This window comes from Anomalospiza imberbis, chromosome 4 (assembly GCF_031753505.1).
Source record: "Anomalospiza imberbis isolate Cuckoo-Finch-1a 21T00152 chromosome 4, ASM3175350v1, whole genome shotgun sequence".
Lineage (NCBI taxonomy): Eukaryota > Metazoa > Chordata > Aves > Passeriformes > Viduidae > Anomalospiza > Anomalospiza imberbis.
The window spans coordinates 38035726-38049057 of NC_089684.1; positions in this window are offsets into that span (position 1 = coordinate 38035726).

Below are 13332 nucleotides of genomic sequence, written 5' to 3' on the forward strand. Positions count from 1 at the left end.
CCCCAAGCCAGCCTGCCTGCATGTCCCCACAGCCGGGAGATGGGGACAGGCTTGGACAAGGTGCTCCACATGCAGCTGCTGTGTTTGATGTCTGCTTCCAGCTGTCTTCATGCTGCATAAGAGAGATCCCTCCTCTTCTGAATGTGGCCTTGGTGATCTCTGAGCTGTTTCTTGCTCTGATAGCTATTGGCAGCCAGTGGGGCTGCTGGCAGGAGCAGGACATTTGTTCCTTCTGGTGATGGACGTTCTGTGAGTGCCTCTGTCTCGGGCTGCTCTGTTTTTCCTCTTTGAGGGCTCCTGGACCAGAGGAAGATTTTCACACTGCTGCCTGCCTCAGTTCTGAGAGATGTGAAACATATTGCCAGCTCCTCAGTTTAGGTGAAATGGCAACTTCAGGAAAGTACACAAGCTTTGGCACTGCAGCTCCAGATTGCCCCCTTTGTAGACAGAGAATCACAGAATCGCTTAGGCTGGAAAACAGAGCATTGAGTCCAATTGTTCTGTCTCAATTTGAAGTCATGGTAACTGCTGAGGCCTCAGGTCAGGTTGTTGTTTCTTCTTTTTTGGCCAAACTAGGCTTTCTATATATCTGCAAGTCCCTGGTTCCTCTAATGTCAGCTCCTGACATTGAAACCATTCATTTTCCTGCTTTTCAGTTAAATAAAAATGTCAGTAGGTGATGACCTATTACACCAGATAATGCTAAATATATGGATTATGACCTATAGCATTTTCAATAGATTTATCATTTTGACATAGTTTTGGTGATGTGGAGTAGAAATTGCTGGTCTAAGCCCATTTTTTGCTGCAAAATCCTTGAAATCATGCTCAGTTGCCTGAAGCTGATGCCATCAAATTTAAAATCCTTAGGAAGAACTGGTTTGACACAGAGGTTCCCCACAGAGGTGGGGAAAGTATTTTATACCAAACCAAATAAACTAGAAATACAGTCTAGAACTTCTACACAGACAACTTCTGCCCGAGGTAAGCTAGTTGGCTGGCTTTGCTGCACTGACTTAACTTTTCCTGGTCCATGAATAGGATCTGGTTTGTGTTTCTGGCATAGGAAAGAAGCCTTGGCAGTTTCTCTGCTATTGCTGCTCATTGGAGACCAAAATGAATGCTGCTAGTCCTCTCTGTCAATTTTCTTTGATCCCTAAATGACCCATAGAATTTGTCTGTAATATTTCTCAAGCACAGCAGTTTTCCTGAAAAAAATGAACAAATTAGTAACTTACTCTGGTACAGTTTTGTCAGTCTTTTCCCTGTTAAGTTGCTTACTGAAAAAAAGATAACAAACTATCAATGGAAATGTGTTTAATAATGATTTTGAATATACAGATATGGTTTTGGTTTGCCTCAGTTATTCATGGTTGTTGTATCCAGTCTCAGTTAAGTATTGTATGAACCAGAAGTATGTAAATAGGTGAAGTCTGTTTTATATTTGCCACCTAATGCAAAGATGGTGTTCACTACATAAATACACTTTTGGACACAAATTTCAGAAGCAAACCATATAACTGAGGCCTTTTTTTTTGTTTGTTTTGTGTTGTTTTATTATTTAATGTGGGTGAAATTTGAGGATGGTATGGCACATAAAGAGATATTTTTACCTTTTAATTTTAGGGAACTAAGTCACATTTCCAGTCTGACTCACAGCAGGTTTTCTAACAAACCTATGCTGTGCAGAAAGCTAGATGCCTGAGTCAAGAGGTGTGAATTAATTTTTTTCCCATTTTCCTTTGTATATGTCTATATAAAAGATGTCTTAAGACTCAAAAAAGCAAAAAAAAAAAAAAAAAAAAAAAAAAAATTGTAAAAACCAACCATCTAAAAAATCTTCCTCATGCTGTCATGATCCACAGAAGTCAATGTTGCATCCTGGGTTTGGGTTCAAATTATGGGTTTTTTTCTTTGTTAGTTTTCCAGTTCTCTGTACCCTCGTGCATCCCCCGGGTTTTCCCCTACTCCTGCGGTTTCCATGCCCATCTCCCCGTTCTCGCGGTCCCACTCACCCCAAAGTCCCATCTCCGCCCCTGCCGTGTTCCCATTGGTCACTGTAGTACACGTCATCACCACGATGTCTGTACCCATTGGGCGGGAGGACTCCCCGTCCGCCCTGTCCCTTCCCTATTTCATCCCACTCCTTGGCGTGCTCGAGGCCATTTGCATCCGTGCGAAGCTGGGAGCGGCTGCAGCTTTTCCACTGCAGCTCTTGCAGCCAATAAAGCATCCAGCCACCACGCGGATGGATTTGGATGAATTCCCTGCCTCTTTGTTTCTTCCCTCGCGCTGACGGCGAAGCGCGGCCAACAGCCCACCCCGGAGCGCGACAGCAAAAGCACCCGGGAACTGCGGTGACCCCCAGCCCCGACAAAAAGCTGAGACGCCCAAGCTGGGTGTTCGAGAGCTGACCGGGGCTGAGAAAAGTAACGCTCAGCCGCAAGTCAGCAACAGATCTCTGCTGGTCATTTCTGTGCAGTCTGTGGTAAAAGTATGAGACAATTCACTAATGTAATCATCCTGACTCCATCTCTCTGGAAAGCAGTCATGTAGTTGAGTCACATTTTTGCATTGTCTCATAGGATGTGGCTCTTATGGGAACCCAGTGGTAAATTCAGCCTTTTTGAGGCCTCTCAGCAGTTTCTTTTCCCCTTACAAACATCTCGGTGCATTTGCTGGTTCCCCACGTTTGGACTGGCACATTCACTCTGGGTGATGTACAATTCCTTCCTGCTGTGGCCTTCCTTTTGTGCTTCTTGGATAACCACTGGCTCTGAAACATCTAAATGGTCAAAATTTTCCAGAGCAACAGCACAGGGAAATATAATTATAACCATTTTCCTATTTATGCTGGCGAATTGGCAACTTGTCATGGTCCGTATCACAGAAGTTTGAGTGGAGACGAGCCTCATAAATTGCATTCTATATTCCTTTTTCCAAAACCCCTTCAGACTTGATTTTATGATACACTTGTATGTTAAGCCTCATGACCTTTTGCTTGAATATGGCAGCTTTCCAAAACACATGAGCATGTTCTAGAAATGTCTTTTAAAATTTGCTAGAGCAAAGTCAGGATTTTGGGGGGCCAAAAGGAAAGGCTAGATTTTACTGGCACTGAAACTTCCAGAGAGGAGAGGCTTTTACAATCCAAATGGTGTGACAGAAAAAGATATTTCTGCTTAATCTTTGCCATGACAGATACTGCAAATAGGTTAAGATTTTAAAATCTATCTTGATGTTTACTTTCAATATGCAGGTATTTAAAACATGGGGTGATTTTCTAGAACAAGAAAAAGAAATTATCTTTGCTGATGAGAGATACTTGTGACACAGCCTGAAACATTTGGAAACATCTGATAGTTAGCTCTGAGGAATTAGGTGCTTCCATATGGGAGTGCAGTATGGATTTTTGGGATGGGAAGAACTGAAATTTTATATCAAGCCACTGAGGAAGCCCAATTTTCCAGCTTGTAGATAAGGGATAATGCAAGTAAATGTACATTGGGTGAGATCTTAAAAATCAATTGCATGTACTTGTCTCTGTGTTTTGGCTTTCTTTTTCTGAATAAGTAAAACAAGAAGTTATTGTGAATTTCATGGAAAACTTTGAGGTCAGGCTTAGGTACTAAGCGCACAGTAATCCTGGTGTGTTACCTCTTCTAGCTGCATGCAGGGGGAGTACATAAATGTCACTGACCCTTTTTGCTGATTTTTGATGCTTGTATGTTTTACTTTCCAGCTATCTTGGAAAAGCAGGACTCCATACTAAGAAAAATGCTCCATCAAAATCTTCTGTGTTGTTTTTTTTCCCTCACAGACATTTGCACTGTGTTCTTCCCTTCTGTGACCTTCAATGTCCAAGAGACATCTATGAGAAATACAGAAGAAAAAAGGGTTGGCAGCAACTCTTTCTAAATCTCATTCTCTAAATTGCAAAGGTTATTTATGCCATCTTATGGTTTTCTCAAAGCTTCACTAAAATGAGCATTTCAGTGGAAAGATGCTGGAAAAAAAGGTGAATCCCATTTGAGATTGGATTAATGCTGACCTAGATTAATGCTCTTTGGAAATCCCTTTCGAATATCTCTTTTCTAATTACAGTCTTTTGTCTGAAAAAAATTTTTTTTTGCAAATATGGCCAAGCCTCAAAAGCGTTTCCTGATTCCAGCTAGTCACAAAATGACTGTTTTACTGTTTCTGGCCAAGCACATACCTACATCAGGATAATGCACTCGTACTGAGTGTGAGAATACTGCAATCTTGTGTGTGCAGAGACAAAGCCAGGTACGTCCACTGAGCATCGTGACACAAGACAAATGCAAGTTTTCTTGGTAAGCTACTGCAAAAATCACTTTTTTTTAACCACCATTATAAAATTGTTCATAAAGTGAGTGTTGTCTGTTGTGGAGACTGCCTTCCAGTAATCTCTTTTTCCATTTATTCTTCATAGAAGTAGAGCAGGGCAAATTTTATCCCTGTACTAGAAGTGTTGGTAAAACATTGTGAAATTTGGACTAAAGCAAATGTTGGCATGTTTAGCATAACATTTCCATATGAAACACAGGCCATGGACCTCCAATATTTTTAATTGCACAACTAGAAACAGGAAAATTCTTCCTATTTTGGATGTACTAGCCCAAGGTTTTTTGTTTGTTTTTTTGTTGTTTTTTTTTTTTTTTTAAATAGTAATATTCAGTATTTGTTTAGTCTGATGTTTTGACCTAGATAAAACAAAAAAGTCCATCTACCTATGTAAAACTGAATATGAAGATTTTATTTTTCACATTATTTACTCATGTGGTCTTTATTTTCTGTCAAATGTCTTCCTGTGCAACATGAATGCTGGAATAGGGGTTGCTCTGCCATATCCTGAATCCTTCCTGTCCTGAGTACAGCAAGGGATGAAGGAGAAACAGTAACACTTGTGAACTAAATTTTGCCTTTAGGAGCCCCATACCCTCCAACAAGAGCCTGCTCAGATTGGGGCTATCTTGAAACTGGAATTCTGTTCTTGCTAAAGACATGGTCTCAAAGGACATTGCTTTGACTCAGAAGAAAATAGATTCACTCATTTCCAGATTAGTATGGATGTTCTTTCTTCTCTGGTGGCAGAAATGTTTCTGTCTGTTTATTCAGAATAGGAATAGAGTTTATATTTTTTTCATGTAATGTACAGGAATAAGAGATTTATCTATGTGAAAAAATTACTTTTCTTTACGCAATATGGAAGGTGAAGTCTCCACCCATTTCATAAGTGTCAGTCTGGAGCTTGGAAGAAGTTTCTAGCTTCAGAGATGCATCATCATGTTCTTTAATATAGAGAGCTAGTAGAAAGGAACAAACAGTTTTTATCTAAGTGAGTTTGTTTTAGATCAATGGCTCATGGATGCAGAAAAGCTTTTTTTGTTTGGGTCACACACTGTACTGCAGGATGTATTAACTCTGATTTTTCAAAAAGTTAAGAGTTCTGAAACGTTACTGATTTCAAATCCACATGTACCATTATGCCTCTTTTTTTTTTTTCTTTTACCCACACTTTAGCCTGCTTTACAATGTCAATATGGTAAAGCTGTTTCATTCTGAGCATTGCTACATTAGTTATAGTGTGGACAGAATGCAGGTCTTTGTTAGATGATGCAATGTCAAAACACTCAAACACTCAACTATTGTTTGAATCCAGGTAGCAAGTTTGGGGCTCTCTTTTGGATGACATTTATTTTGCTTATGGTTGCACTGCTTTTCACAAATCAAGATGACTGCTTGCTGTGGGTTTGTAGCTCCCTGTTTGTGTATCTGTCCTCCCATTTCTGAGTAGCACCTTTTACATGTGTGTCATGGTTTGACACTGACGCAATGCCAGCGCCCCAAAGAAAATGCACCTTCCTAAATAATTGCTGTGAGATGTGATCAGGAACAGAGCAGAGCAGGCCCAAGCTTAATATGAAAGAAAAAACTTTATTAAACTACTACTGCTATAAAAACTACAACCACTAAACCCAGGATGAAGACCTCCCAAAACACTCCTCCTCCTCCCACCTAATTTCCAAACAAACCCACAATGAGACACCACGCAGGATCATGATCAGGTTGCCACCCTTAAGATAATCAATACTTAGTCCATCAAGGGAGACAGGAGTCTCTCCTGTGCCACAGACCCCCCAGGAAACACAACTGCCACCCTTGTGTCTCCATGTCACACATGGCAACCGCCTGGAGAAAATCTGCCAGTGTGACACTCTCCTTTCCATGTCACAGTGCTCTCACCACCGTGCATGGACAGACTGCTCATAGAGCTCCTTTAAAGACGCTTTGCCAAGGACCCGAGAAAAACAACAGTTCAGTTTCTCATTTTGGGACTACAGTCCCCCCCCATTTCCACCTGGGGCCGAGGGTCCAAGAACAGAGATCTTCTTCTTCTCTTCTTCTTCTCTGAAGACAGAGGGCCTCTCCACACCCTCTTCATCTCTCCTCTGTTCTCTCCATTCCTCTGCTGGTAATCACTGAAACAGGTCTCTTGGCCCACCACTGCATCACCCTAAGTGCAGCCTCTGTCAGGAGAATTTGGTTCAGTCTATGGCTAACAAGAAAAGTCCAGCCACAAGCCACTCCATCATCTCCTCCCAACTCAAAAATTTCCTCTTCCATCATCTCGGATCCCAGGCTGTCTCTCTTCTGCTTCAAATCAAGGAGGAGTAATATTTTACAAAGCCTTCATTTCTCAGGAAAGGGTTAAAAGTTCAGACTCCCTGGATGGCTGAAATCTCTGCCCAGCAGCTGATTTCCCCTCCTTCTCCTCCGTGCCGGCAAGGTTGCAGGTGCCGTCCAGACTCTCTATCTCTTCCCTCTGGTGGGGGGATGACAAAGGCATCTCTGCTTCACTCCACCCTTCTGTCCACAGGAGCTGGCTCGGTTCCAGTCCTTCTACCCCTCAGCTCACCTCGACCAGGCCTCATGGCTTCCCCTCCCCCACCCAGCCCCATGGCTGGGCAGGGGAGGTCTGCACAGCACCCTGACTGGAACCAAAGAGAGCGAGCTCCTGGGAGTTCCTGCTTTTAGCCCCCTGTGTTCTCAGAAGCGTATCCCTATCTTCAGTGGTCACTTCAGGTGCCAATATCCAAACTTGACCACTGATTGGTTTGACCCAACTTCCTGAAAAAATCACTTCCATGTCAAACCACGTCAAAAGGCTAAATAAATTAAGCTGATATATAAAAGCCCCAAATATACTACTTTACAATACACATCCCTTATTTCTAAATTCTGACTCAATTTATCAACACAAATTACAAATTGTCGTGGTTTGACATGGAAGTGAATTCTTTCAGGAAGTTAGGTCAAACCAATCAGTGGTCAAGTTTGGATATTGGCACCTGGAGTGACCACTGAAGATAGGGATATGCCTCTGAGAACACAGGGGGTTAAAAGCAAGAACTGCCAAGAGCTCGCTCTCTTTGGTTCCAGTCAAGGTGCTGTGCAGACCTCCCCTGCCCAGCCATGGGGCTGGGCGGGGTAGGGGGAGCCATGAGGCCTGGTCGAGGTGAGCTGAGGGGTAGAAGGACTGGAACCAAGCCAGCTCCTGTGGACGGAAGGGTGGAGAGAAGCGGAGATGTCTTTTGTCATTCTCCCCCCAGAGGGAAGAGAGTCCGGACGGCACCTGTAACTTTGCCGGCGTGGAGGAGAAGGAGTGGGGGGGAAGGCGCCCAGCCTTGGCCTTGGGAATCGGCTGCTGGGCAGAGATATCAGCCGTCCAGGGAGTCTGAGCTGTTAACCCTTTCCTGAGAAATGAAGGCTTTGTAAAATATTACTCCTCCTTGATTTGAAGCAGAAGAGAGACAGTCTGGGATCCGAGATGTTGGAAGAAGAAATTCTTGAGTTGGAAGGAGATGATGGAGTGGCTTGTGGCTGGACTTTTCTTGTTAGCCATAGACTGAACCAAATTCTCCTGACAGAGGCTGCACTTAGGGTGATGCAGTGGTGGGCCAAGAGACCTGTTTCAGTGATTACCAGCAGAGGAATGGAGAGAACAGAGGAGAGTTGGAGAAGGTGTGGAGAAGCCCTCTATCTTCAAGGAAGAAGAAGAGAAGAAGATCTCTGTTCTTGGACCCTCAGCCCCAGGGGAAAAGGTGGGGGACTGTAGTCCCAAAATGAGAAACTGAACTGTTGTCTCTTTTGGTCCATGGCAAAGCATCCTTAAAGGAGCCCTATGAGCAGTCTGTCCATGCACGGTGGTGAGAGCACTGTGACATGGAAAGGAGAGTGTCACCATGGCAGATTTTCTCCGGGCGGTTGCCATGTGTGACATGGAGACACAAGGGTGGCAGTTGTGTTTCCTGGGGGGGGTCTGTGGCACAGGAGAGACTCCTGTCTCCCTTGAAAGATTGAGTGTTTGAATATCTTAAGGGTGGCAACTTGATCAGGATCCTGGGTGGTGTCTCACTTTTAAGTTTGTTTGGAAATTAGGTGGGAGGAGGAGAGGTGTTTTGAAAAATCTTCATCCAGGATTTAGTGTTTGTAGTTTTTATAGTAGTAGTAGTGTAATAAAGTTCTTTTCTTTATTACTAAGCTTGGGCCTGCTCTGCTCTGTTCCTGATCACATCTCACAGCATTTATTTAGAAAAGTACATTTTCATGGGGGTGCTGGCATCGCGCCAGTGTCAAACCATGACACCTTTAGACTTATAAAAGCAACAAGGTCTTGGAATATTCCTACTTATAAAATTATTTCTGATATTAGATTACTATCTCAAATTAGTGGATAGTGGATGAAGTTCAGTATCTCAGAAACATTCAGCAAAACTCAATTAGATTTTTTAGGTAAAGTCAAGTTATGTACTTAATTAGCCTTGGGAATCAAGGCACTGTGGGAACACTTCCCTTTTTTAGTATTCTCTATCAGCTTCCTCTCCTTTGTGATCACCATTCGAACACTGGTGGCCTAGGGGATGCAAATTCAAGGAGTGAAGCAAGTTTAAACAACAAAATACTCTCCCAACCCTGCATGATTAATCACTGCTCTACTTCAGGGACCATATCTATTGTCATTTTCTGCATGTTAAAGTAGTTACTGCAATTGATGGCATGCTGTCTTTATAATAGAATCCAAAGGAATTTTAAGCCATTAATCTATTTGCATATGTTTTAAATTATCCCATGAAGTTTAACAGAGGGTTGGCAATGTCTTGTTTGAGATTGTGAAGGGCTCTTTTAGAGCGGTTGCACACATTGCTCTGGTGTCCCGTGGCTGAGACTCAACTGAAGGTTGATTTAACCTGGTGAGATGCACACAAAAGTGAATTAGAGACTCCATTTACAGTAGGATCCCATCAGGTGTTTGGTCAAAATGTTTTAATCAGTCTACAGTTGAACCAAGGACTTTTTCTGTATCAAGGGGGAACCAAATCATTACTTATCAATGGGTACAGGCTGTTACTTTCAAAACATTCTTCTTCCACACATGAAGGAGAGTGAGTAAACCCCTGGTTATCTATTTGCTTGTTCATACTTGTGATAACTGTGCAGCCCATCTTTCACATCTGAAACAATTAATTTTCACCACAGGGAGTCAGGAAAGGTCAAAATCAAATGGATACCCTGGGTCCTTCTGCTATGCCATCTTGTAGATGCCAGAGAGTTGCTGTTTTATTGTTGAGGGGTTTGGGCTTAACCTGGCACAATGTAACAGTCCTCTAATATTTAAAAGTTTCATATGGTGAGCAAATTTTTTCTTGCCCAACTTTTCATTTCTAAATCCTCTCAGGCACAATGGTGATAACAATGCAAGATGTTAGTTGTAAACATAACTTGGGTAAAATTTCAAAACCTATTGTTTTTTGTAGTTACAGAACATAAGACCAGCAGTGGTGAGAGGACTGAGGACGGTCTCACAATGTGGGAACTCCCAACAGAGCAGAATCATGAAGGTTTTTAAATATGATCCATTTGGATGGAGATTATAATCTGAATTTTAATGTCAGTTTTCTCAAATGTTCAAGGGCTGAGACAGTCTTTCCTCAGTAAGCCCCCAATATGTTTTTTTTCTTTTCAGATGCTCTCAGCACCTCTCTAACCCCCACAGGCCATACATGCCTCATATTTTCTGATGCATGAGCAAGAACTCCAGTGGAGTCCCTAGGCCTTGCTGACCTTGAAATTCTCATATTTGGGGATTTTGCTTTTGTAAAATATGCATTTTGAATGGCATTTTATGGGAATACTGAGCTACATTTGGCAGCAGGTGCCTGAGGGTGATACAGTAACAGATTCTATGACAACTGAAGAAGATGTAGAAAAAGGAACTGTGGCAAGAGGAGAAAGTAAATAGAAGTATGTTTTAGAGGAGGAAAGTATGTTCTCTACATGAGTAAAAAGTAACTTTTGACCCTTTTTTTTTTTGGTTCAGACAGAGGTTGCAGTGCAGGTAGATTCCTAAATCCTTGTAAGAACTGATTTGCCTAGCTCTGGAGATGCTTACTGTGGGGTTTCAACTCCAAACTGTTTCTAGCCAGATTCCATTTATTATCAGCACATTTTGACATGTTGTGCAGGTTCTATTTCTCACTTTCTATTAGTGATTTCTGTAGAGTTATGAGCTTTTTCATTTTCGGTTTTCCAACACTTCCAACAGATGTCTTGCCAGCAGTTAAGATGATTAAAGGTTTATGAAGAAGTAGACTGCTGCAGGAAATCTGAAATGGATCCAAGTGCCAAAAGTCTTTGGAAAATATATGTATATCCCCTTATTGAAGAAATCTTCCGCACTGTTGCTATTTCATTGCACTTCTGTGTGTTTTTTTCCTGAGCTAGACAGAATAGGTAAGTGAAATTCCTACAGGTAGGATGAAAAGAAGGCAAAGAAGAGTGAATTTGTGGCTGAAACTCAGCAAAGTGTTGGATAGCATCTACAGATATGCTGAAAGTATGCATCCAAACCACTTAATGGGTTTCCACAGATCTCTTTCTCTGATGATAGTTGGTCCCCAGCTATTTTTTAGAATACTGCTCTTGAGCATTTCCATCTGGCTATGAGTTTTCGACATTATTTTTTTAATGCAGGCTTAATCATTATAATTCATTCCCTTGTCACCTTGAAACTAAATTAATGCAATGCCCTCTGGTATATGGAGCACTGTTTGATTCATATTTGTCATCAAAGTGTCCACTGAGCTGCAATTGAAAAGTTCAAACATTACACATATATGAATAAGCAAAAGAGTTAGTGTATTTTCAAAGAGCATGTTTTGATGAAAAAATATCTGTGCTTCAGTTTATTGAGAATAATTAGTGCAGTTTTGAGAGGGTTATGTGATGTAGTGGCTGACATGGTGAGGAACTGGTTTTAACCCAGGAGATAGTTTCCTGTGTTGGATTTCTCTCCCAAGAGTTGGGCACTGTACAGACAAAACCCCATTTATCTGGCTTGAAATACTCAGAGATGTCCACTTGGCCTTCTTGCTTAAAGAAACAGAAGTGCCTTCACCAATACCCAAACATTTAAAACCTTTTATGACCTTTTCCTCTTGCTTTCTACAAGCTGTTTTAGAATTGTGCATTTTTAAAACTTTTACATATCAGTGGCAGGGCAAGGTAGCCACAAGACCATGATCCTCATCCAGGCATTGGGAATGTGGAGCTAGCAAACCTGAAAAGTCAGATGATAGTTTGCTGATTTTTTCCTTAATATTTTTCCCTTGCAGAGCCAATTTTAATTATTATCAAATTCTACTGGAGCTTAGAAGATGACAGGAAAAATAAAACCCTTTTTTTTTTTTTCTTGGATTAAAGTGTGTTTTCGAAGGGTGCTACCTGAGCATTTTATAAAAAAATTATTCTGTGTTCTATTTTCCTTTAAGCCTGATCCTCCTCACATTGAAAATTGAAGACATTACTTGTAAATCTGAGGTATCTGTAATTTTTATCAATCTTGAAGTTTTTTGCTTTTAATTTTTCACTACACTTTAGGAGTCAGCATATAAAAAAGTTTCTTGCCTTCACTTCTATGGCTGTCTAACCAAATAATTCTCAAAGTGTCTTGAAAAGATAAGGAGAGATGGTTCCTCTGTTATCAAGATTTTACTGACCATCAGTCACTACCTCTTTAGGCCATATTTTATCCAAATTTTCTATTCAATTGGCTTACAGAACTATGTTGAAATAGTTACAAGATGATGAAGAGGAGCTTAAAAATACTGCAGTGCAAGCCAGGTAAGCAGCTAAATGCTCCTTTTTCTTTCTTTTCCAGATAAGCCTGAGTTAAAGGCAGCTTTACTTTACCCTTCGGGAATGTTGTGCTTAAAGCAACCCCCGATAATTCATGAGTCATTATGGAACAATTTACAATATACCCTCATCCAGGCTGCACTCATCCATAACACAGTATGGGACCTGTGTATGGGGATTAGATATTAGGAAGAAATTCTTTACTGTGAGGGTGGTGAGGCAATGGAACAGGCTGCCCAGAGAAATTGTGGATGTCCCATCCCTGGAAATGTTCAAGGCCAGGTTGGACAGAGCTATGGGCCCACCTGAGTGGAAGGTGTCCCTGCCCATGGCAGAGGGTTTGGAATTAGATGATCATTAAGGACTCTTCCAGCACAAACCATTCTGTGATTATAAGAGTCTGTGGTATTTGTTTCTTTCAAATTGCTATTAAGCAGTCCTAATGATACAGATACAAATGAAATCTTCAGCTGAATTCATTCACTCATGTAGTGAACAATCTTTTTAGGCTCTCTAGGGGAAAAAAATTGTAGGCACAAACAGTTTTCATCCCATGTCTGCAAGAAACATAGAATGTTCAAACCCTGTAATTTTTGCTAGAGTGCTATTTAAATCGAGCCACTGGCTGTGCAACTCACTGCTGTTGGGAACTTTTGCAATGAGAACTATGGATTTTTGATTGCATATTGATTCTAGTCTGGCCAGATATTTTCAAAGCTTTACTTTTTTCTCAAATGCAGACATGTACATTACAGTACTTAGTGATGTTTCTGTTGGAATTGAATTTGAAGATCTCTGACTGCCACACATTAATTTTTTTTTAATTGGAAACAAGTTTATTTTTCCTGAGGCTGGACTGGGACTAAAACGTTTTGGCCCTTGGTATTTGCGACCAAAACTTCTTGCAGGTAGTTTAATGGCAGCATTGTGATAGAGCCAGACTTGTCTTTAACAGTCCTTCCTGCAATTTTATAAAGTTTGGGCCAGACTTCCAATTGCAGAATTCTAGCAATTGAAGCAAATAGCAGCAGCTGAAGATCTGGCCTGTCAAAAATAAATCCTAGGATTTTTGACGCAGTTTTAGATATCACTTTGCATACCTTGGAGGAGATC